Here is a 26,171-nt window from a genome sequence, read left to right as displayed (position 1 = left end):
AGAACAACTTCGAATGGAGTCCGTAATGTCAACGCTTTGAAGGATTTGAATAGGTATTATTCAAGCCGTCCATTATTGTCAAAATCGGAGGAAGGCGGACAACTGTTGATCTACTTAACAGTCTCGGAAGTAGCGATAAGTGTTGTCTTAGCCCGTGAGGATGAAGGTACGCAATATCCTATTTATTACGTTAGTAAAATTTTAACGGGAGCATGAACTTGCTACCCACATTTGGAAAAATTGGCCTTAGCCCTCATAGTCGCCGCTCAAAAGCTAAGGCTTTATTTCCAATTTCACCCGATAGCCGTGGTGACCACTTTTCCCTTACAGAATATTCTTCATAAACCTAAACTTTCAGGTAGGTTGGACAAATGGGCCGTCGAAATGAGTGAATTTGATATAGAGTATAAACCTAGGACTGTGATTAAGTCGCAAGTTTGGGCTGACTTTGTGGCTGATTTCTGTCTAGGTCTGTTACCTTTGGCAACCAAAGAAGCAGTGATGGTGTCGGAATCGACATCGGAAGCTTGGACCTTGTTCACGGATGGAGCTTCCAATGTGAAGGTGTCCGGGCTCGACATAGTGCTAACCATGCCCTCGGGAGAAACCCTAAGGTAGGCCATAAGAACTGTTCCTCTGACTAACAATGAAACAGATTATGAAGCTTTGATTGGAAGACTTGAGCTGGCCCGGGGACTGGACTCCGAGGCCATAAAAATCATATGCGACTCCTAATTGGTAGTAAATCAGGTCTACAGGATCTTCAAAGCCAAAGAGGAACGCATGCAATAATATGTAGTGAAAGTCCAAGCTCTGTTCGCCTCGGTTCAAGGAATGGTCAATTGCGCACATCCCGAGGGAAGGGAATGTGAAAGTAGATGCACTAGCCAATCTTAGATCATCTACGAAAATGAAGGGATCAGATTCAAGCACGGTCGTACAGCTTATGCATTCGGTACTGGATGCGGATAACAATACAAGGTAAACGCAACCAATTTGGTCTGGGATTGGAGAAATGAAATAATTGACTATCTCGAACACAGAAAATTGCCTGAAGATCCCAAGGCATCTCAGGTGCTGCGCACTAAAGCAGCTCGATATAGCTTCAAGGGAGGACAATTATACAGAAGATCTTTCCAAGGCCTGTTGGCCCGACTTTTGGGAGCTTCCGAGGCAAACTATGTTATGCGAGAAGTCCACGAAGGGGCCTACGGAAATCACTCAGGCGCAAATTCCTTATTGTTAAAATTAATCAGGGCAGGATACTACTGGCCCCGGATGGAACAAGACGCCAAGGTTTATGTTCAAAAATATGATAAATGTCAACGTCACGCACTGTTGGTACATCAACCGGCAGAGCTACTACACTCAGTTTTGTCACCATGGCCATTGATGATGTGGGGGATGGATATAGTCAGCGCGCTGACACCGGTCCCTGTTAAGGTAAGATTTCTTTTGATTTTAACTGACAATTTTTCTAAGTGGGTCGAAGTAGGTCCTTATCGGAAAATCAGTGAAAGCGAAGTGGTAGATTTCGTGTGGGAGAATATAATTTGCAAATTCAGGATACCAAAAGAGATAGCCTGTGACAACATACAAGAATTTATAGGCGCAAAGGTCACAAAGTTCCTTAAAGACTTAAAAATCAAAAGGATCACATCATCACCTTATCATCCGAGCGCAAACGGTCAGGCAGAATCAACAAACAACGTGATTATACAAAATCTCAAAAAGAGATTGGAAGCAAACAAAGCAAATGGCCTGAAGAGTTGCCAGGAGTACTATGGGCGTGCCGAACAATGGCCAAATCAAGCAAGGGGGAAACTCCTTTCACTCTTGTGTACGGAGCAAAAACCTTGATTTCGATGGAAGTAGGGGAACCTACCTTGAGATATTTCCGGACAGATGAAGAAATAAACAATGATGCAATGTTGGTCAAATTGGAGCTGCTAGATAAATGCAGGGACTTGGCGCATATAAGGATGGCAACCCAAATGCAGAGAATGGAAAGATATTATAATCGAAGAGCCAACGTCCATTATTTCAAAGTAGGAGACTTGGTTTTAAGGAAAGTAACTCAGAACACCCGAGAGTTAATGCAGGGAAGCTAGGTACAACATGGGAAGGTACCTACCGGGTTCGGCTATCACCGGGAAGAGGCCTTACGAGTTGGAAAATCAAGGAGGAGAAAAGTTGCCGAGCAACTGGAATGTGGCACACCTCAAGAGATACTATTGGCCTTGACTATACTGAAAGTATGTGCTGCACTCTTTTTCCTTTCGTCCAGTTTTTGTTCCAGTTGGGTTTTCTAGCAAGGTTTTTAACGACGCAGCAACGAAAAGCATACTATGAAGGAAGCCTCGTCAGCAAAAATAAGACCTTTAAATGACAAGGCATGCAAGCAACGAGCCACTACCAAGCGATTAGATAGTCTTTTGCTCGGTAGCAAAGTTCCTACTGGGAAGTAAAGTTTGGTGTCAAGCAAAGATTACCCGACCGTTCACGAGTGCAAGCCACTAAGGGATTGTTAGATAATATTTGTCTCGATAGCATAAATTCCTAAGGGGAAGTGAATTTTGCTACCAAACTGAAGAATATCTAACCATTCACTAGTGGAATTTCAAAGATGCAAAACTTCCAATGTTTAAATTTGTATTCGAACACTGGGGGGGGATGATATGCTTATGATGAAACAACAATGATTGCCATATCGATCGGAATACGAAACCTAGAAACAAAGTTGTATCATCGGGACCAGGGACTGCGCGGCCAGCCCCGTAGAAACAAGTTGTACAAGTTAGCCACAAGTAATATCAATTTCTTTTTAGCACAACGAATGCTTATGTACTTTTGAAAATGGAAAGAACAAAGCAAAGCCCTTTTATTTCTATCTTGTTTCTTGTCCTATCGATGAATTTAATTTTATCATTTTAAAGTTAAACAAGTACTTCAAATGCTAGTACCGTAATAAATAGGAAACGCCATCTTCAAGAGCACCGTAAACATAAGATGACCCTCACTTATGAAACCTCACGGTTGTCACACCTCCTTTTTTCACTTACTACACCCCGTGAAGGGTATAATAAAGGAGTTTTTCCAATTAAAGGACAATCGAAACGGGATTCGTTTATTAAGAGATTCAGAGTCGCCACTTGGGAGATTTATGGTGTCCCAAGTCACCGGTTTGAATCCCGAATCGAGGAAAGGGTTTGACTCTGTTTAACAGTCGCGAACCAGAAATTCAGCTAAGGAATTCTGTTAACCCGGGAGAAGGGGTTAGGTACTCCCGAGTTCCGTGGTTCTAGCACGGTCGCTCAACTGCTATATTTGGCTAAAGTTTGGTTTTAATACATGTCATCCTATGGTGCAATTTTAAGAATTTGTTTAACCGCTTTTAATTAGTTTTTTATGAAAGTGAACACCGTTTAAGAGCGTGTTTTTGGATCACGTCACATGAAATGCACCCGGATCCTCGGCATCTCTTATTCAACATTTTGGGATTTGGGTTTGGGTCGCATGAAATGCACACCCGTATTTAAGAAGGTAAAATTATTAAAAGCGCGCTTAATGTGGCTAGCGTCTTATTAACTTTGCGGGAGGCCATGGAAATTCGCTAAATGGCACGCCCCGAATTCCTAAAGTATTTTTAATAAAGCATTTAATGAGGGCCCTGCAATTTATGTATTTTTGTTTGGCGAGGCTCGTCTCATTTCTTATTTGAAAGGCAAACCTAGAAGCAACTATGATTTTCTATTTTTGTCTCTAAAAAATAAAGAAACAGCCCTAACTAAGTAAAGTATTTGGGGAGGACAAATCCTCATGAGTCAATCTCAACTTAGTAAGTCCGATAACATAATAAGTAACAACAAAGCTTTAGCAATTCGTTTGAAGCTTATCAGATTGCATTTCATAAAGACAATTAGACAATTATAGACCTGTGCTCAGGCCCAAATGTACACGTACAATAGAATAGGACCTGGGCCACTCAATAAGGTTTTTAAACCTTTACCTTGTGCAGATGTGCCCAGTCCATCACATTAACCAATCTTCTATTCAATTTGCATCGTTTTTTACTGAAATGTTTCTTCAAGCTGTTCTAATCGAATCCCAGTGGTGGTTATTGCTTTGGTTCCGATTTTTATACTCAAACCTATGTGTTATTAGACGTTCTACTGCTTTATCCAGAAAACGCTGATTAAGCTGAAGCACTACTAGCTAAATGAAATTATCGCATCTAAATCTAATTTAACAACACAAATATTTGTTATCTGAATCTACTCCAACGCTGATGCTCTCTTGAGGAAACTAATTCAAGTTCATGCCTCGACTAGATTTATAACAACTATACATGTGAGGCTACTAAACTAAAGTAGTAACTATATCATGAAATCAATTTCAGCATTCCAAATTGTTCTCTAAATCCGCAGATTAACAGCAATACACAGTCCAGTAGTTAACACATTCAGTCAGCTGTTTACAAAAAAAAAACTCACTAGCAACACTCGACTAACCAAATAAAAATTAATTGAACTAGACTATGACTAATGCATGAAGATAATCGGGATCAGCAGGTGAAGAAACAACGAGATTTCATTCCAAACTTCTCAATATCACATATTACATCACCAAGGTTCGAGACATGTACCTGAAAATCAAGTTGCAATGAACAAAAGAAGAGAATCAGCAGCAATAACAATTTCCAGCAGCAAAATCAGTGTGAATCAACCCAGGAGATGATGTCAAATGATCCAGAAGAAACTTCACACCAAATCAAACACAAAAACCCAATCGAAACAGCTTGAATAGTACCAAACCAATCAACACAGCTTGAATAGACCAACACTTGACCCAAAATCAGCTTATATGAGTCTAATTTCACTTGAAAACAACTCAGTGAATGACTGAAACTTCAGCAGCCTAGGATTAGTCTAATTTCACTATCTAAGGGCTGAAGTTATGCTGAAATTTCTAATGGAGCAATACTTTTTGGATTTTTGAGTTTGGTACTTTGAATCCTGCGGGCAGGCGGGCGTCATGTGGCACAATCAGTCCTTTGCAAGTCATGCTACCCTGACCTCCCACTCTTCGCTTGTCCCTTAAGGGCTGTTCTGTGCTTGTCAACTTCATGGGTACCTCATCTCGCCCTGCTCTTCCCGTAACCCTTTCATTTCTACCATGAATCTGCTCATCCCTGGAGCTCTTCTTGTATGGATCAAGGACCCTGTGGGCAACCTCTGGAGGGTGAAATCGGGCCTTACGCGCTTTGGGTGGGCATTCATTGTCTGGGGTAACGGATATGACAGGAGGGCAATATTGGGGAGAAGTGACTGCAGGATGAGCGATGGAGCTACTAGGGTAGTTGGGACGAGTGTGATAAGCGGGTGTATCCGGAGAATATGGAGGATCATCTGGTATTATGTTAGGAGTTTGGGTAAGGGTAGCGTCCGGGAAAATTGGTGGTGGCGGGGGTGGCGCCTTTCCAGTCATCCAGGCTTGATACATGTCTGTCATGTGTTGTCTCAGCATCCGCACCTCTTCAACCAACCCATTATCCTGTTCAACCAGTTGTTTTCGGGCACCGGTGTCAATCCACTCAGTTCTGTTGTTCTCTGCCATTGCCTTTTACCTTTGTGTTGCAGGGAAAAGTTACTTCTAAAACCACAAACCAACCACCTGTCTGAAATGATATGGCAAAATGAAACCATCACGTTAGCGTTAGGGCATTTAACACATTGGTACCCGCACATTTGGAGAATGAATGCACCTAGGCAGTTGACAGCTCCTATTATGCTTTTGCTTGGATTGCATGCGTCATCGCGGCCTTTTCATTTTTCTTTATTTGCCATGCCATTCCTCTCATTCTTCCCTCGTGTTTTCCATTGTTTATTTCTTGCCTTTCCCTCTTTTCTTTGCTTTCCTCTCATTTTCCTCTCTTTTCCTTTCCTTCTTTTCTTTTGCCTTGGTTTTTCTTGTTCCTATTCTCCCCTTTCCTCAAAATTGTTTTTCCGCTCGTTTCTTTCTTTTCTCTTGCTCTCTTTTTATTTCTCTTATTTTCCCTTTTTATTTTTTGTTTTTGGTTACGGTCGAATCCTATGGAGATTGCCTACGTATCATGACCCCGCATGAATCAGACAAAGCATAGTTCTAGCAAATAAATGCGAAACTAAGGAAACAATTTTCGGGGAATTTTTCTCAATTTTTCATTAATACTGCGATTACAAAAGCTACCAGACTATTTGTTTTTCTTTTTTCTCAAAAAGGGAAGTTACAAAAACAGACTCAAAAACAAATAAATGCTACACGAAGTTTGGTTTTAATACATGTCATCCTATGGTGCAATTTTAAGAATTTGTTTAACCGCTTTTAATTAGTTTTTTATGAAAGTGAATGTCGTTTAAGAGCGTGTTTTTGGATCACGTCACATGAAATGCACCCGGATCCTCGGCACCTCTTATTCAACGTTTTGGGATTTGGATTTGGGTCGCATGAAATGCACACCCGTATTTAAGAAGGTAAAATTATTAAAAGCGCGCTTAATGTGGCTAGCGTCTTATTAACTTTGCGGGAGGCCATGGAAATTCGCTAAATGGCACGCCCCGAATTCCTAAAGTATTTTTAATAAAACATTTAATGAGGGCCCTGCAATTTATGTATTCTTGTTTGGCGAGGCTCGTCTCATTTCTTATTTGAAAGGCAAACCTAGAAGCAACTATGATTTTCTATTTTTGTCTCTAAAAAATACAGAAACAGCCCTAACTAAGTAAAGTATTTTGGGAGGACAAATCCTCATGAGTCAATCTCAACTTAGTAAGTCCGATAACATAATAAGTAACAACAAAGCTATAGCAATTCGTATGAAGCTTATCAGATTGCATTTCATAAAGACAATTAGACAATTATAGACCTGTGCTCAGGCCCAAATGTATACGTACAGTAGACTAGGACCTGGGCCACTCAATAAGGTTTTTAAACCTTTACCTTATGCAGATGAGCCCAGTCCATCACATTAACCAATCTTCTATTCAATTTGCACCGTTTTTTACCGAAATGTTTCTTCAAGCTGTTCTAATCGAATCCCAGTGGTGGTTATTGCTTTGGTTCCGATTTTTATACTCAAACCTATGTGTTATTAGACGTTCTACTGCTTTATCCAGAAAACGCTGATTAAGCTGAAGCACTACTAGCTAAATGAAATTATCGCATCTAAATCTAATTTAACAACACAAATATTTGTTATCTGAATCTACTCCAACGCTGATGCTCTCTTGAGGAAACTAATTCAAGTTCATGCCTCGACTAGATTTATAACAACTATACATGTGAGGCTACTAAACTAAAGTAGTAACTATATCATGAAATCAATATCAGCATTCCAAATTGTTCTCTAAATCCGCAGATTAACAGCAATACACAGTCCAGTAGTTAACACATTCAGTCAGCTGTTTACAAAAAAAAAACTCACTAGCAACACTCGACTAACCAAATAAAAATTAATTGAACTAGACTATGACTAATGCATGAAGATAATCGGGATCAGCAGGTGAAGAAACAGCGAGATTTCATTCCAAACTTCTCAATATCACATATTACATCACCAAGGTTCGAGACATGTACCTGAAAATCAAGTTGCAATGAACAAAAGAAGAGAATCAGCAGCAATAACAATTCCAGCAGCAAAATCAGTGTGAATCAGCCCAAGAGATGATGTCAAATGATCCAGAAGAAACTTCACACCAAATCAAACACAAAAACCCAATCGAAACAGCTTGAATAGTACCAAACCAATCAACACAGCTTGAATAGACCAACACTTGACCCAAAATCAGCTTATATGAGTCTAATTTCACTTGAAAACAACTCAGTGAATGACTGAAACTTCAGCAGCCTAGGATTAGTCTAATTTCACTATCTAAGGGCTGAAGTTATGCTGAAATTTCTAATGGAGCAATACTTTTTGGATTTTTGAAGGTTTTCTATTGTTTTTGGGTTTTGAATATTTGAATTTCAAATTCAGATCTAAAAACTNACCGAATTGACTCGGGAAGAGGAAGTAAACAAGACAAAAGGAGCAGAGGAGAGGACAATGGAAAGAGATGATTCCTAACAAGAAAACTACAAAGTAGAAACCTATCGGATGTGGATACCGACTCTGATGACCTTGACATGCATCTACAGCCTATTTTGCTAAGCAAATCTGATGTTCAGCTCTTGTTGTACCTTTTCGCCGTGAAACTAGGCTTCAATGCTCCGCTTATCCAATTTGAATCACAATCCTTTTTCGACTTGTAGTGCCCGAAGGGTTTTCACCATCAAGCCTCTCTTATTTTGGGTCTTTCTCTCATCTCACTGTCGCCTTATGGTGTCCGTGAAGGTTTTCACCAATAAGACTCTCTCATTTTTGATTTCTCTCAGCTTTCATCGCCTTACGGTGCCTGTGAGGGCTTTTATCATCAAGACTCTCTCATTCTTCATTTCTTTCAACTTTGGACAGAAGCGTTGCCCCTGATATGATTCACCTCTACTCGCTTGACTTGGCATCTCTCGAAGACTCATCGGAAGGTCTTTCTTTGGACCGTAATGTGGGCTTTTGGATGGGGTTAGAAAGAAGGGGTATTAAAGGCTCAAAACAATTTCAATATGGGTTCAAAATTACAACTTTCGGAATCAAATTTCCCACAACAACCACAACTTCTGCCCCAGTTTCCTTCTTGGGGGCTTTGGACTTTTATTTTGGTGTGACTGAACCTCAGAGGGAGGCTGCCTACGTACTCTTTCGGGATCAAGTCAAACGTAGTTCAGGTCATAAAACTACATTCGTTGTTGCGATCTTTCCTTTTCTTCCACTTTTCTTTTCTTTCTTTTCATTTCTTTCTTTTCCTTTTCTTTTCTTTTCTTTTCTTTTTCTTTTCTCTTTTTTTTCTGTTTTTATTTTCTATTCTTTTTTCTTTGTTTTTTCCTTCTTTTCCCTTTCTTTTTCCTTTTCTCTTCTTTTCTCTTCTTTTTTCTTTTCTTTTCTTTTTCTTTTCTTTTTCCTTTTTCACTGTTTTTCTCTTGTTTCTCCACTTTCTTTCCCCGCTCGGGCTTATGAGCTTTATTATTGATTCTGAAAGAGGGGTATGCAAGAAAATAACCGAGGCTCAAAGGGGTAACAAAGGGTAAAGTGTTTGGATAGCAGAACAAAATGCCTTCGTCATTCCAATCTCCAAAACATGCCAAGTGCAAACTACACAATTAAACAAACATGGGGAAAACATATGTAACATCTTTTGATTGTACCAGAATCACTAACCATATCCACACATTAGCCTTCTACATTTGTCAATTACCTAGCGCCATTGGACAACAATCTCGGTACCATGAACGGCCCCTGTAGACTCGGGGGCAAACTTGCCTTTGGTCTCAAACCGATGTGGCACGATGCATTTTAACAGTATTTGTTTATGTTCCGTCTGCCCCAGTTTCACACAACTTGGACTCGAAGTGATCTCAAAATGCCCTTACGTATTTCCCTCGAATGTCCTTACATCTTCAACATTGTCTTATTGCTTCTGACTTTTAAAACCAGGCTGAGAATTATGCGTGCATGTCATGTCACCAGAACCAGCATGAAAAGCATTGCAAAAGGAGAATGGAACTAGATAAAATGACTAGAAATGGCGGGAAACAGAGAATTGCATTAGACTGACGGCGAAAAGGTTTAAACAACGAAACAAGCAAACTAGACTAGAGTTACAACCCTTGAACAAACCTAAACATCACTACACAAGCTACTACGACGAGACAAACAAGACAAAGTGAAAGGACAGAAGGGTTTGAGTCACAAGACATATCCGGATTACAACCCTGAAATAACTCGGACAACAGAAATGACAAAAAAATAAACCACCAAAACTCCAAGAGATGGAGCGTCTTTCCAATTACCAAGCATGACGTCTTAGCCACTGAATTTCACACCAAGATTGCTGGAATTTTCACAAGTCTTCATCATGTTGTTCTGAGCAAACTGCTTCTGGGTTTCTTCTGCCGGCTCATTCTCACGATCAATCATACCCACCATATGCTTCTCTTTGTGCACAGGAGATGGATCTTGGCCAGTGTTTGTTGCATCTGGATTTTGAACGACGATGTTGCCTGCATCAATAAGCTTTTGAATTGCTTTCTTCAGATTCCAACATTTCTCTATGTCGTGCCCCAGGGCACCGAAGCAGTATGCGCACTGTTGAGAAGGATAGAACTTCTTTGGAGGAGGGTTCGACACTTCTATCTGAATCGGCTTCAACATATCCAGTGTCCTTAACCGCTGAAACAGAATGGCGTATGATTCTCCCAACGGAATGAAGGCTTTCTTCTTTCGTAACCTCTCATTCTTAAATGCTGGATTGGGCCAAAAACCTGATCCGGGGTGTTTTTGGTAAGCTTGCGGGGGTAGATGGGCATTTTGAGGAGCTGGGTACTAAGAATATGATGTGCGATTTTGGGATTTCTGTGGAGAGAAGTAGCATCGGGGAAGGTCATCTAATGCACGAGGATAACCACGGGGACGATGTTGAGGATGGAAGTGTTGATCAGGAAAACCTATCGGATCGTCTTTTCCGTTCCTCTTTCTTCCAACCAAGCTTACTGGTACGTTCTGAATGGCTTTCGAACAACTCACGATTTTGCCTGACTTGATTCCTTCTTCCACTAGCTCTCCTATTTTTAACACATCATTGAAAGGCTTTCCCAGGGCCGGGATCAAATGACTGTAGTAGGTGGGTCCCTGGGCCTGTAGAAAAAGCTTAACCATTTCTTCTTCGCTGATCGGGGGACTGACTCGAGCAGCTTGCTCCCTCTATCTGAGCCCAAACTCATTAAAGCTTTCCTCCAGCCTCTTTTTCATCTTAGATAGCGAGGTGCGGTCTGGGGTAACACTTGATTTGCATTGGAAGTATCGGACAAAGTCTTGAGCCATATCACCCAATGTAAGCCACTCATCGACATTTTGATGACCATGCCAGTCCAAAGCTGCCCCAGTTAGGCTTTCACTCAAATATGCCATCATCACGTCATCTTTCTCTCCAACAACCCTCATTTCGTTGCAATAGACCCTCAGGTGGGCTACCGGATCTCCACGCCCATCATACAAGTTGAAGTTTGGTACTTTGAATCCTGCGGGCAGGCGGGTGTCATGTGGCACAATCAGTCCCTTGCAAGTCATGCTACCCTGACCTCCCACTCTTCGCTTGTCCCTTAAGGGCTGTTCTGTGCTTGTCAACTTCCTGGCTACCTCATCTCGCCCTGCTCTTCCCGTAACCCTTTCATTTCTACCATGAATCTGCTCATCCCGGGAGCTCTTCTTGTATGGATCAAGGACCCTGTGGGCAACCTCTGGAGGGTGAAATCAGGCATTACACGCTTTGGGTGGGTATTCATTGTCTAGGGTAACGGATATGACAAGAGGGAAATATTAGGGAGAAGTGACTGCAGGATGAGCGATGGAGCTACTAGGGTAGTTGGGGCGAGTGTGATAAGCGGGTGTATCCGGAGAATATGGAGGATCATCTGGTATTATGTTGGGAGTTTGGGTAAGGGTAGTGTCCGGGAAAATTGGTGGTGGCGGGGGTGGTGCCTTTCCAGTCATCCAGGCTTGATACATGTCTGTCATGTGTTGTCTCAGCATCCGCACCTCTCCAACCAACCCATTATCCCGTTCCACCAACTGTTGTCGAACACCGGTATCAACCAAATCAGTTCTCTTGTTGTTTGCCATTGCCTCTTGTCCTTGTGTTATGAAGCAGAGTTACCACTTTCAAACCACAAACCAACCACCTTTTCTGGAATGACATGACAAAATGAAACCATCACGTTAGAGTTAGGGCATTTAACATATTGGTACCCGCATATTTGGGGAGTGAATACACCTAGGCAGTTAACCATTTCTATTATGACTTCGCAGGGTTGCATGCGTCATCCCGGCTTTCATTTTTCTTTATTTGCCATGCCTTTCCTCTCATTCTTCCCTCGTGTTTTCGATTGTTTGTTTCTTGCCTTTCCCTCTTTTCTTTTGCTTTTCTCTCTTATTTTTCCCTCTTTTCTTTTTTCTTTTGCCTTGGTTTTTCCTTGTTCCTATTCGCTCCTTTCCTCAAAATTGTTTTTCCGCTCTTTTTTTTCCTTTGTTCACTTTTTATTTTCTCTTGCTTGCCTTTGTTTGTTTTCCTATTTTCTTTTTGTTTTTCTTTCCCTCTTTTGTTTTTCTTTCCCTTTCTTGTTTTTCACCTCTTTCCTTTCATTCTTTTCTTGTTTTTCCCTTTTTATTTAGTTACAGTCGAATCCTATGGAGATTGCCTACGTATCACGACCCCGCATGAATCAGACCAAGCGTAGTTCTTGCAAATAAATGCAAAAATAAAGAAATAATTTTTCGGGAATTTTCAAATTTTCATTAAATAACAACTGTGATTCCAAAGCTATTAGACTATTTGTTTTTCTTTTTTTTTTCTTTTTCGGAAAAGAGAAGTACAAAAACCAGACTCAAAAGCAGAAATACAGACTCGATTATCTAGGAATACATCAAAGCTTCAAATCCTGAGGCCCGGGGGGCATCTCTCGGCATCGCCGCGGGCGTGCGTGCGAGACCCTTTTGCAACTGATCCAAATCATTCATGACCCGGCGGACGAATATCATCACGGAAGCAAAGAACGTGGTACGACCCATCCGCTCACCAGCTTGGTACTTCATGACAATGTAATTGGCAATGTTTCTGATTCGTTCCCTGATTTGGCCCTTTTCTTGTAGCAGCCGACTTATCTGTTGGGTACGAGCCTCTAGTACCTGAGAATCCTGGAGGTGAAGGTCTTGTAACAACTTTATTTCCTTTTCCATCTCAGCGATTAACCCATAACACTGTTCCCTCTCGGCCCGAAATTCTTTGTCCTGCCGAGCGGCCTTTTCTTCAAGAGTATTCATTTTTCTTTTCATGTTAGCAATGGTTCCCTCATAGTTCTTCTTCATTTGTTGTACAAATTGGGCCCTTTCCTTGGTCTTCTTTGCCCATTGTGCCCGAAGCTTTGCCACACTTCCCTCGGATTTTTCTAATTCCTCCTGACAGTCCAGAACTTGTTTCTTCAAACCTTTTATCAATCTTTCGTCGGATAGACTTCTTTCCCGATTCCTGGCATCTATTTTCATTTGCTGAATTTGGGCTTTGAGAGCTTCATTCTCCTGGGCCAGTTTCTTCTTATCACCTTCGTCGGCTGCGGCTTGCAAAATGTTTTCAAACCGGAGTTCCTGAACCTATTTTTCCAGTGCTCCTATTCGGGCCCTATACTCTTTCTCCTTAGCTAACCAATCCCACTGCACCTGAGCCTCGTTAGTGAACTGTTGCACATGTGGCCTTTTGGCGGGTCTCTCAGGAATCTGGAATCTCTTACCAAACCAGACCAAGTATTTGGGATCTACCTCACCGTTGGCTCGGTCCTGTACTATAGTCTTGGGTTCAAGGTATCTGCACTCATTCCAAATCTTTCGGATTCTGCCTTCAGGGAATGCAGCTTTCGGGCCTAACTCGATGACTTGCTCACTCAGATCTTCATCGTTGTGCACTGTCTGGAATCTTCCAAATTGCTGCAGAACTCGGTAAGGAGCATAGGCTGTATGCTTCGAATAAACACCAAAAGAATATAAGGGACCTCCGCTGAGGTATATACAGCTTTCGTAGCAGGGAGCCATCCATAAGCCCATTCAACTTTATCTGCGCTCAAGGATCTTAAGCATGACGACCAAGCCTCACGCACCCTCAGGGAATTCCATACCTGTCACTCGGGTCTCAAATTCTGCAATACAACTCAATCCAGTCAAACCGTAGTTCATATAGCCTGTGCGATGACAGAGGTGTTCCTGTATCCACAATTGTAAGAGCAAATTGCAGCCTTGAAAGAATTTCTCCCCTTCCCGACATTTGGTCAAAGCTTGGTACATTTCTGCTACAATCAGGGGAACCACCGTGCTAGTAGGCTTTTTCATGGCAACATCGAGCATCCTTACCAGGCCAAGGTCGATGTGACCGTCTTTCCTCGGACAAACCACCACTCCCAGAAAGGCTACCATGAAAGCTAATCCCCGTCGGGCTTCCCATTCGTCTTTATTTCCAGCATGTGTTCAATCCTGTGTTAGGTTCCTCGAAACCTTTGGGGTTACCATACCGGTGATATAAGAAATGCAGTGTACAACACCCCTCCGCCAAATGCGGGTCTTGAATATCCCGGCTGATGTTCAATAAATCCAAGAACCTATGAAGGGTTACCGGTCGTGGGGCAAGTGGGTATCTACCTCGGAGGTTCCCGTTGAGACCGGCGTATCCGGCAATCTCTTCCAATGTAGGTGTGAGTTCAAAATCGGAAAACCGGAATACATTACGGGTCGGATCCCAGAATGGTATCAATGCCTCAATAATATCTTTCCTTGGTTGGATGTTTAGCAAATCAACGAGACCACCCAAACTTTTGACCACGGTATCTCTGCTTCCTTTTCCCAAATCATGCCACCACATGTGAAGTTTCAAAGGGATCTCGCTCAGGACTGAGAAGGTTTCGATGTTACTTGAATCCATCCTGCACATTTATTAGGGGATTTTAATGACTTATTTTGAGAAAAGGCTATTTGTGCAAAAAGTCTTTATTTAGAAAACAGGACTTGGATTTGCAAATACGGCCTTTCAGCACTTCTAGGAGGAAGATTTTAAGGCTGTGCCCGCAAACCATTGAAAAATGACTCAGGGTGGGTGTTCTTGCAAAACGGCCTTCCGGCGTCCTTTTAGGGACATTCAGCTTATTTTTGACAAGAATAGCATCACTCGACGAAATTAAAAATTTTGGCATTTTGGGCTATTTTTGCAAAGGGAGGTTGGACCCGATGAGGGTTGCCTACGTATCTCACATCCGGTGAAAATCAAACCGGCGTAGTTCGGGCAAATAAACCTAACTATTTTGAAAATAGGACTCTTTGTTTTTGTTGGCAAATACACTATTTCTGAAAGCAAAATTCTTTTATATGTTTTCTTGTTCAGTGGCAAATAAACAAACTAATTTGAAAAATAAAATTCTTTTTTCTTTTCCATTGGTAAGCAAACTAAATAAAAACTACTTTTCTTCTTTTTCCTTCATTTTCAAAAATCCGGCAGCATTTCGGCACTACTTGGACATTGGTTTTTCAAAACTAGCGGTTACCCTCACTTGGTCCCAACACTGCTTATTTCCATAGTTCACTCATTTAGACAAGCCGGTCAACATGCAAAGCCGAGCAAATAAATGCGCAAGTAGCACGTAAGATGCATCAGGATGGTCCATTATTTCAGGTCACCTGTCCTAGACGGACCCAACCCCTGTGTTGAGTCCCCTAAGTCAAATGCATATGATGCAAACAAGCGTCCTACTAGGGATCCAGCATGAGGTTTTGTTCTTCTAGGTTTAAACCCTAGGTTTATTGGTCTAGACCTGGCTTACCCGAGCGGACATCTCGGGCCGAGGGGGAGGCAGCGTACCAGGGATACAGAAGCTCCGCCGGCTTTGCAACTTATCCAAACCTCGTTCTAAATGGGAAAAGACTCTAAACAGAAGAGAAGCTACACGAAGTGCACCCTTCTCCACGATGTAGAAGACTCAGAGAGAGGAAGGGATTCGCGACAATTTATACAATTCAACAAATATCAAGGCGGTAAAACATTTAGCACATAGCATGGAACATGTAGAAAAATCAAATAAAGCCAAATATAACAATTTTAACTGAGCTCGAATTCTTGAACCCTGAACCGAAATTCTGGGTTCTTATCCCCAGCAGGGTCACCAGAGCTGTCACACCTCCTTTTTCACTACACCCCGTGAAGGGATATAATAAAGGAGTTTTTTCAATTAAAGGACAATCGAAACGGGATTCATTTATTAAAAGATTCAGAGTCGCCACTTGGGAGATTTATGGTGTCCCAAGTCACCGGTTTGAATTCTGAATCGAGGAAAGGGTTTGACTCTGTTTAACAGTCGCCAACCAGAAATCCGGGTAAGGAATTCTGTTAACCCAGGAGAAGGGGTTAGGCACTCCCGAGTTTCGTGGTTCTAGCACGGTCGCTCAACTGTTATATTGGGCTAAAGTCTGGTTTTAATACATGTCATCCTATGGTGCAATTTTAAGAATTTGTTTAATCGCTTTTAATTAGTTTTTTATGAAAGTGAACGCCGTTTAAGAGCGTGTTTTTGGATCATGTCACATGAAATGCACCCGGATCCTCGGCACCTCTTATTCAACGTTTTGGGATTTGGATTTGGGTTGCATGAAATGCACACCCGTATTTAAGAAGGTAAAATTATTAAAAGCGTGCTTAATGTGGCTAGCGTCTTATTAACTTTGCGGGAGGCCATGGAAATTCGCTAAATGGCACGCCCCGAATTCCTAAAGTATTTTTAATAAAGTATTTAATGAGGGCCCCGCAATTTATGTATTTTTGTTTGGCGAGGCTCGTCTCATTTCTTATTTGAAAGGCAAACCTAGAAGCAACTATGATTTTCTATTTTTGTCTCTAAAAATACAGAACCAGCCCTAACTAAGTAAAGTATTTGGGGAGGACAAATCCTCATGAGTCAATCTCAACTTAGTAAGTCCGATAACATAATAAGTAACAACAAAGCTTTAGCAATTCGTTTGAAGCTTATCAGATTGCATTTCATAAAGACAATTAGACAATTATAGACCTGCACTCAGGCCCAAATGTACACGTACAATAGAATAGGACCTGGGCCACTCAATAAGGTTTTCAAACCTTTACCTTGTGCAGATGTGCCCAGTCCATCACATTAACCAATCTTCTATCCAATTTGCACCCTTTTTTATTGAAATGTTTCTTCAAGCTGTTCTAATCGAATCCCAGTGGTGGTTATTGCTTTGGTTCTGATTTTTATACTCAAACCTATGTGTTATTAGACGTTCTACTGCTTTATCCAGAAAACGCTGATTAAGCTGAAGCACTACTAGGTAAATGAAGTTATCGCATCTAAATCTAATTTAACAACACAAATATTTGTTATCTGAATCTACTCCAACGCTGATGCTCTCTTGAGGAAACTAATTCAAGTTCATGCCTCGACTAGATTTATAACAACTATACATGTGAGGCTACTAAACTAAAGTAGTAACTATATCATAAAATCAATTTCAGCATTCCAAATTGTTCTCTAAATCTGCAGATTAACAGCAATACACAGTCCAGTAGTTAACACATTCAGTCAACTGTTTACAAAAAAAAAACTCACTAGCAACACTCGTCTAACCAAATAAAAATTAATGGAACTAGACTATGACTAATGCATGAAGATAATCGGGATCAGCAGGTGAAGAAACAGCGAGATTTCATTCCAAACTTCTCAATATCACATATTACATCACCAAGGTTCGAGACATGTACCTGAAAATCAAGTTGCAATGAACAAAAGAAGAGAATCAGCAGCAATAACAATTTCCAGCAGCAAAATCAGTGTGAATCAACCCAGGAGATGATGTCAAATGATCCAGAAGAAACTTCATACCAAATCAAACACAAAAACCCAATCGAAACAGCTTGAATAGTACCAAACCAATCAACACAGCTTGAATAGACCAACACTTGACCCAAAATCAGCTTATATGAGTCTAATTTCACTTGAAAACAACTCAGTGAATGACTGAAACTTCAGCAGCCTAGGATTAGTCTAATTTCACTATCTAAGGGCTGAAGTTATGCTGAAATTTCTAATGGAGCAATACTTTTTGGATTTTTGAAGGTTTTCTATTGTTTTTGGGTTTTGAATATTTGAATTTCAAATTCAGATCTGAAAACTAGAGAGCATTTTTTGGGGGAATTTTTGGAGCTCTCTCCCCTTACCCCTCAAGGCAAAAAGCATGCCCTTTTATAGGCACAAAAGGTGCAGCCTCAGATTTCAGCTTTTACACATTAGTCCCTACGTTATTTTCAGTTTTTTCTTTTTCTTTTTGCCTACTTAATCCTTTATTCCCTGACTTGTTACCCAAGTTACACCCCTAAGTTACCAAAAATCTGATTTGAAACTTATCTAGAAAGTTCTAGTAGCTTCCAATTCAATTATTTAAAGATCCCTTTGCCCCCACATACCTAAACTACCCCTGCACTTAAACTAGAATTACAGCTATAACCAAACAATTTCCTAAACTCTGAATTGCCAACTATTGAAGAACAATCCCAATTAAACTCTTATTAAATCTAGTAATTGAACTCAGCATTCTTGACCAGACTAACTAAAATAATCCTAATAACTACTTGAACCAACATTGAATTTACAGAACAAAACATACTTAACTAATTCAAATGGCTACTAATTGTTAATTACTGAATTACTACTAAACAAATACTGTTTTGACACACCAAACCAACTATTGAGAGCCTAACTAATCCTAATCCAGTTACAACCCGAAGAAAGTACTATAAACAACTACATCAGAATTGAATCGAATCCAATTTAAACTAACAATTCGAACTAATCAGAATTAAACAAGGCTTAACAACAAAACGAAAATCAAAACTAAGCTAACATGAACCAATTAACTGAACAGATGAGAATTAATCCAAAGAATTAAACATCCTAGGTCTGAGGATTCAAATCGAATTGGAAGCAAAGGCAAGCAGTTGCATCACAAATAATCAAACAAACAAAAAAAAAAGAAAGAAAGAAATTAAAAAAAAAGAAAACTCACTGATTTTCGGACTCCACAAGAATGCCTTTCGAAATTGACTTCCAGTTAATATTATATGTCTATTTCGTCAAAAATAGGCCTATAATATTAACTAGAAACTCATTCGACCTTGAAAATTCTCAACACAAGCTTGAACCGTATGAACCCTAGATCCGCAATTCGACTGACTTCAATGAGGTTCGAAGGCCAATGACGTCGAATTCCTCATGAGGGAAGAAAGGAAACCCTGGTGTGTTATGTGAAACCAATGGGATGAATTAGGGTTTTTGACCGGAATTTGGATTTGAAATTCGAGGGGCTTGATCATGATTTGAGGAGGATTATTTACGGATTGGTGATGAGGAGATGGAGGAGGTTTGGTGGTGTAAATTTGGAAGTGTTTGGAGCCGGGGCCGCCGTGTGCGGCGGTGGCGGCGCCTAGGGTTTCAACGATTTGGGGTTTTTGACAGGGATTTGAACCATGGGGGTTTGAGGTTTGGAAAGAGGAAGACTTGGGGAATCTGTGGTGTAATTTATAAGTGATTTGGACAAACGCCGCCGGCGGAGACGATTTCTGGCCGGCGGCTTAGGGCAGAGAGACAGTGATGGTAACGCCGGCGTTACAGGGGGGTACGAGGAGGGTGAGCGATGTTTTTAGGGTTTGGGTGGTTTTTGGACACTCTTATTAAATATGCCAAACGAATTTGGACCGTTGGATTGTGAGCCATGGACGGTCAAGATCAAAAACTAACCAAACGACGTTGTTTTGTACTAAAGGGGGGCAGGCCGGGTTTGGGTCGTTCAGGGCTGGCCTGGGTGTGTTTGAGGTGGGTTTGGGGCTTTGGGCTCAATTTTGGCCCAAAATCGGGCAATCCATGAAGACCTCCCTATTTTCTTTAATTTCCTCTCCTTTTATTTTAATCTCTTTCATTTATTTTTGTATTTCATTTGTATTTTTCCTAATTTTATTAAAATGCAAAAAATTAAAATGAGACCAAATTTATTTCCAAAATTAAGCTAATTAATTCCTAAAATTGTTCAAAATCTATTTCGTGACAAATTCAACAATTAACGATTGAAAAAAAATGTGAAAGTGGACTATTTTTGGTTATTTTCTTCACATTTTGTTAAAATATGAAATTAGGTCCTGAATGCAAATGTCAAGCATATTTTTTGATATTTTCGTATGAATTAAAATGCACAAATAACATGCAAACAATTAACAAAAATAACACAAAATTCACAAAATTGTAAAATAATGAAAGAAAAATTATTTTGTTTGAATTTTTTGGAATAATTCACTTAGGGCAAAAATCACGTGCTCACAGCGGTAAAGGGTCGATTCCGGAAGAACTTATGACCGGAATCCAAATGGTCTCGGGGAAAAAAATACACCCGAAGCCTTGCACAATGCGGTGCAAAGAGTAAAATTTGCGCAAATACTTAAACGAAAAGTACTTCTATTCACAACAAACGTGCCAAATAGCACAAGCACAAAAGTATGGAAAAGAAAAGAAAGCAAAAGCTGCACCCCCAGAATCCGGAGGAAGAGAAGCATCTGCACCCCGGGGAGAAGTAGGTGGATACGCCTCCGACTCAATATCTTGGCCTTCAACGTCTGGCCTTTAGCATCTTCACCTTTCGGTTCTTCTTCGGTTCCCGAGAAATCGGAACCGGATCCAGAAGAGTCAGTAGCATCAGTTATGCTGGAAGAACCCTTCAGGTATTTCGGCATAAAAGTCAATAATGACCGCTTTGGCCTCTTCCAAGGTTTTTCTCCTCATGCTATACATAGAATATATTTTTTCAACAATGAGGGAAGCCGCTCGGCGCTGGAGTTCTTCTTTAAGACGATCAACCTCGATTGAAAGGCTATCCCGCTCAAATCTAGTGGCTCGGAGGCTGACGTCGAGGTCACAAACAGTGGAATTGAAAACTTTGTTATGCTCTATGACTCTCTTATACCTTTGTTAAAATCGGGAATACGTCTCCTTCGCAGCAGTGACTTCTTCAGCTTTGGAGTTCAAGGTCGCCTCCAAATTATTCAATCTTTCAGCAGAGGCAGCCTCATGATCGGATGCAGCAAGAATGACATTATGGACTTCGACCGACTTTGCGCTTAGCTTCTTCAAATTGTACCCTTAACTGAGTAGTCTCTTGGATAAGGGTCACTACCTCTTGCTCGCTTTGCTGCAACCGAGCCTCCAATTTAGTGGCCTCAGCAGCTCGTGCTTCCTGCTCCGGGAGACGAGCAGTAATTTCATCTCGCTCGGCTAACAATTGAGACCGCCCAGAGGTAAGTTCCTCCTTATTAAGAATCAGCCTCTGAAGGCCCTCAGAAGCAAGGAAGCTAGCCTGCACAACAAAAACGCAAACTCAAAACCCTACCATAACAAAGATAGAAGAAACAACAGAGGAAATAAAGATTATACCGCCGCAGCGTTGTGCATGGTATTGTTCAACAAACACTCTCCCGAGAGAGTTTGTGTCTTAATATTGTCTTTTTCTGAAGCCTTTATTAGTAAGTTCCACCGGGCAGGACAGCTGATGGCATCCGGTAGAAACCAAGAGGGTGACGCTTCTCCTCATTTGGGGATCTTCGGAGGGGGCAGAATAATTATGCCCCAAATTCCCATGAACTAGGGATTGAGGAAGAGGGGCATCTTCCTCTCGGGCAGCTGCGGTCGGTAGAGATGATGTAGCAGTTGCTGGTGGCGAGGGCAGAGTTTGTGAAGAAGGAGATGAAGCTGATGGCGTTGTAAGATGCGAAGCAGCTGCGACAACAGCAGCGCTTGTTATTGGTTGCTCATCAACCGAAGACAAGAGAGACCTGGTACCCAGCCTCATTGTACCGGGAACAACTACTGGGACACGAAAGCCAGAGTAAGAATCTTCCACTATAGCAAATTCCCCTAGAGCGTTGGGACATCGTCCTTAGTTGGCGTAACTAACTCAACAAATTAAGCATTCTGTTGAGCTGATGAAGGTCGTCGTCTTCTATGTAGAGAATCCCCCTCATCATTGGCTTCTCCACCATCGTCGATCACCACGGTGTCTATAGCCAGCTCGGTCGCAGCGCTCATAACCATAACATCCATGGACGGCTCGGGAATGACACCCTTCGCCTTTTTATTTTTTCCTCTGGCTGCGGAGGAACGTCATCTTTTTGGTTGCTTGCTCTCCGGACGGGGACTCCGAGAAGAAGCACTTGCACCAGAAGCAAGCCCGGAGACACTTGTTCCGGTGAAAGCCTCCTGCAGCAGCCTCGCTGCGTTTGCAAGATCAGGCAAAACGTCCTCCCCGGGGACGACAACTAAGCCCTGGGGGAGACCTGAATTCAACAGGAAAGAAAGGTTAATCAATTTTCCTAGACGAAAGGTAAAAACAAGATGAGTTCGACTTACCATCAAGAACACCTAAAATCGTTCGTGCCATCAAGAACTCATATCCTTCCCTTCAAATAACCCGCAACCTTGAAGTCGCAACTTTAAACCCCACACGGCTCACCGGCACTAACATGCTAACTCGTGAAAATACAAAAATCTCATAATCAACTCTGAACCACAAGCAAGTTGAACACCTCATCAACAGAGAACCTTCCATTTAACTCAATCCAGGAGAATATCACCATACATAATATATCTTCTATACCTGTAGCAAACATCAACTCCGCGTCGTGGCCATAACCATGGTGAATTCTTCGGAACTCATTAACACATAATCAAGTCATCAGGACTGATCTCCTCTAACTCAACCGAGTCACACAGACTACTAACCCGAAAGTAACTCAATCCGATATGCTCGCTCTGAAGAAACCTTTTGCGAACCCGAAGCCATTTCTTGCATCTCTCCAGTATTGCCATGTAGATTCATTCTTGACATAGAACTACAGCATATTCGATCACCATTCGATATCGATCTCAACCCTACCCGTACACAAATTTAGAAGCCCTTAAATGCTATATAAGACCTAGAACTTGTTAAAACCTTCTCGATAACCACTCATCTTACTCTGATCTTCAATACACAGCTAATACGCATTGAGCGACCCGCGCTTCACCAGCATATGACTATTCGAAGAAACAACCCAGCAATCCCTCGGCCTGGAAATTGATACAACGCATGATCCTACAATTCGATTGTCATTAGCAGACTCCCCCACTTGGCTTATATCCATAGATCAAAATACCCAAGAACTCACAATTCCCATACTTTATTACAACCATAATGCCGCAGTGAGATTCAACTAAATCCTTTATAAACTCATGTAACACAAATCACATAATACCTCAAATCATCTGATAAGCTCGCATTCACCCTCGTGATGGTCAGGTCAACCATTACAGTCGATCCAACCTCAAATCGCACAAACATAACCCACTGGTAGGAAAGGAAGCCTCCACACAACATTAGAAGGATCACACATCCATAGATTACCTCACAGGTTATAACCCACCTACTTAGACTCAAACTGACATCTCTCTATACCCTTTCACAGCCACAACTACTACGCAATTACTTAATCTTCCCAAGTATGAACTCATCAACAAGGCATGAAAATCTACTTCGTTCCACAACAACATGAAAAATCTTTCAACACTCTCATAACTCAAGACTATACGTCGTATCAAGATAGAAATCAAGCACCTAATAGTCTTTTTCACATCTCAAGAAAACCCTTCTCGTCACATTCAAACCACCTGAACGCATTCCGCCGTCATATTACACTCATGATATAACCAACTAACTACTCATCGAGCCACAAATTCCACTCATAGGGACACTACAGGACATATAAGTCCAAAAGCACGTGCTCACACTATCGAAATCCTCGTGCTCAAGCTACAGTGAAAACCCGATCCTCCAGACTGGCCCATCATCAGCACATAGAAATCACATCTCGCACCTCATCCTTAGAATCACAAGCCGTCGATGCACAACTGATATCGAGCGCTCACATGCGCAAACGAATGTGTGGAAGGAATTCAAAGAGTTGTGCTTCAAGATAAATCAATTCTGCACGTTAAAGAAAGAAAGATGGGAAGTTTATCCTAAATGTCCTGTAGCCTCTCGAAGATTGGTATGGACGTCATCATACCGATCTGCAAGACTCTACTAGACACTTGCTCATGACTTGTAGAACCTATGAACCTGGAGCTCTGATACCAACTTGTCACGATCCAAATTTTCCTCCGTAGGATGTCGTGATGGCACCTAGTCTTATGGACTAGGTAAGCCTAAACTTAATTGAAATAATAACAATATTTAACCAACGACTAACAAATACGAAATAGAAATCTCTATACAAACTTACAATCCCAAAACCGGTAGTACAAGTCATAAGCTCTACTGAGTTCGCTAAGAAAATCCTTAATTACAACTGTTCAGAATGGAAATCAAATAGTACAAAAATGAAACAAGAAGGTGACTCCGAGGCATGCGAACACGGTGGCAGGGTTACCTTGAGTCTCCACAGCTCGACCAGCCAGTTAATAATCAACAACAATCCTAGCACCTGGATCTGCACAAAAATATGCAGAAGCTTAGTATGAGTACACCACAGCGGTATCTAGTAAGTATTAAGACTAACCTCGGTGGAGTAGTAACGAGGGACAGTCAAGACACCTACTGGACTAAACAGCCTGAACAAGTATGTAGATGAACTAATAGAGAACAATATTAACATAAAGCTAGATAGGATAAGGAATACAAACAATACTTGCAATGATGCACTAGTAACAACAATAGGCAACAAGAAGCAGTCATGTAATAATGCTATAGAGTAACTGATCACAGTCTAAGTCCGGGGAAAAAAACCAAATAAAAGGGAAAACCAACAACAACTCAATAAGAACAAGCACTTTCACACCATATTTGTTCAAGCCTTTCCACGAGGTGCCGAACCTCATAATCATAGCTCATCAAAAGTGAATATGCAACAGGGGTGCTCCCTAGGTACCGCCTCGTAGTCCCAAAAGTAAATATACAACAGGGGAGCTACCGAGATACCGCCTCGTAGTCCCAAAAGTAAATATGCAAAAAGGGCTCTCCCGAGGTACCGCCTCGTAGTCCCAAAAGTAAATATGCAACAGGGGCACTCCCGAGGTACCGCCTCGTAGTCCTAAAAGTAAATATGCAATAGGGGCATTCCCGAGGTACTGTCTCGTAGTCCCAAAAGTAAATATCTCACAATGGCATGCAGAAACCTCATGCAAACAATAACAACCGCACGGCAGACCTCGTGCAACAATAACGACCGTACGGTAGAAACCTCGTGCCATAATAACATCCGCACTGCAGAAACCTCGTGTCAGCACAACACTAAATACCACAGTAACAACAATAATAACACAAGAATACAACAAGTAAATCAACTTAGCAACTCTAGAACACAAAAAAAGATTGAAGAACAAACTCACAAGGAAGGACACAACGGGAGATAATTGTATAACATAGCAATAGCTCAACAAGGAAGAGATACTGTGTAGCAATGATCCCACATAAGAACAATTCAACGATAAGAGGGATAACATAAATGAAGGACTCCAATAAGGGTAAGTCAATAATGATGAGGGATAACCAAACTTCAATTAAAGTCGAGCAATAATGGAAAAGATTCAACAAACTCAATCTAAGGATAAGCAGATTATGGGGAAGACGATAATAATTTCAACTAATAATAGGCAATTACATAAAAGGTAGCATAGATATAAAAGAAATAACAACTTCAGTTAAGGCACATAAGAGTTAAATCGGCAATAAAGGTGGAACATGAGGCAATTAATTCCAAATAAAGACAAGTAGAGGTAAAACTAGTAAACGGGGATTTATCATAACAAAACAACTCCATATCTAATGAACATAAGAACCTAAGAGCCCTAGACGGTCAAATTTCCACAAATAAGCCCGAGCACGTACTCGTCACCTCGCGTGCACGGACTTCACATGACACAATTAGCACCAAAGACTCAAATCCTAAGGGGTAATTCCCCCACACAAAGTTAGGCAAGATACTTATCTCAAAGAAGATAGACAGTTACTCTAAAATGGACTTTTCGAGTGAAATAACCTCTGGACGGCTCAAATCTAGCCAAAACAACTTCAAATTATAAATAAAACTCATAAGAAACAATTCCAGATAATAAAGCTTCAATCTTTAACAAAAATTAAAAAGTCAACCCAAAAGTCAAACTCCGGGCTCGCAGCTCAGAACCCGATAAATTTTACAAAACCCGAACACTCATTCCGATATGAGTCCAACCATACTATTTTCACCCAAATCCGACTCCGAAACGATGTTCAAAACTCAAAAATTCACTTTATGAAACTTTGTACAAAATCCCCCAATATTCTCTTTAAAATTCACAATCCATTTACCAAAAACGAAGATAGATTTACAAAATATAACTAAAACCGAGTAAAGAACACTTACCCCAATTCATATGGTGAAAATCGCCTAAAA

The sequence above is a fragment of the Nicotiana attenuata genome, unplaced genomic scaffold, assembly GCF_001879085.1.
Source record: "Nicotiana attenuata strain UT unplaced genomic scaffold, NIATTr2, whole genome shotgun sequence".
Lineage (NCBI taxonomy): Eukaryota > Viridiplantae > Streptophyta > Magnoliopsida > Solanales > Solanaceae > Nicotiana > Nicotiana attenuata.
Note: the sequence above shows the minus strand (reverse complement) of the source record.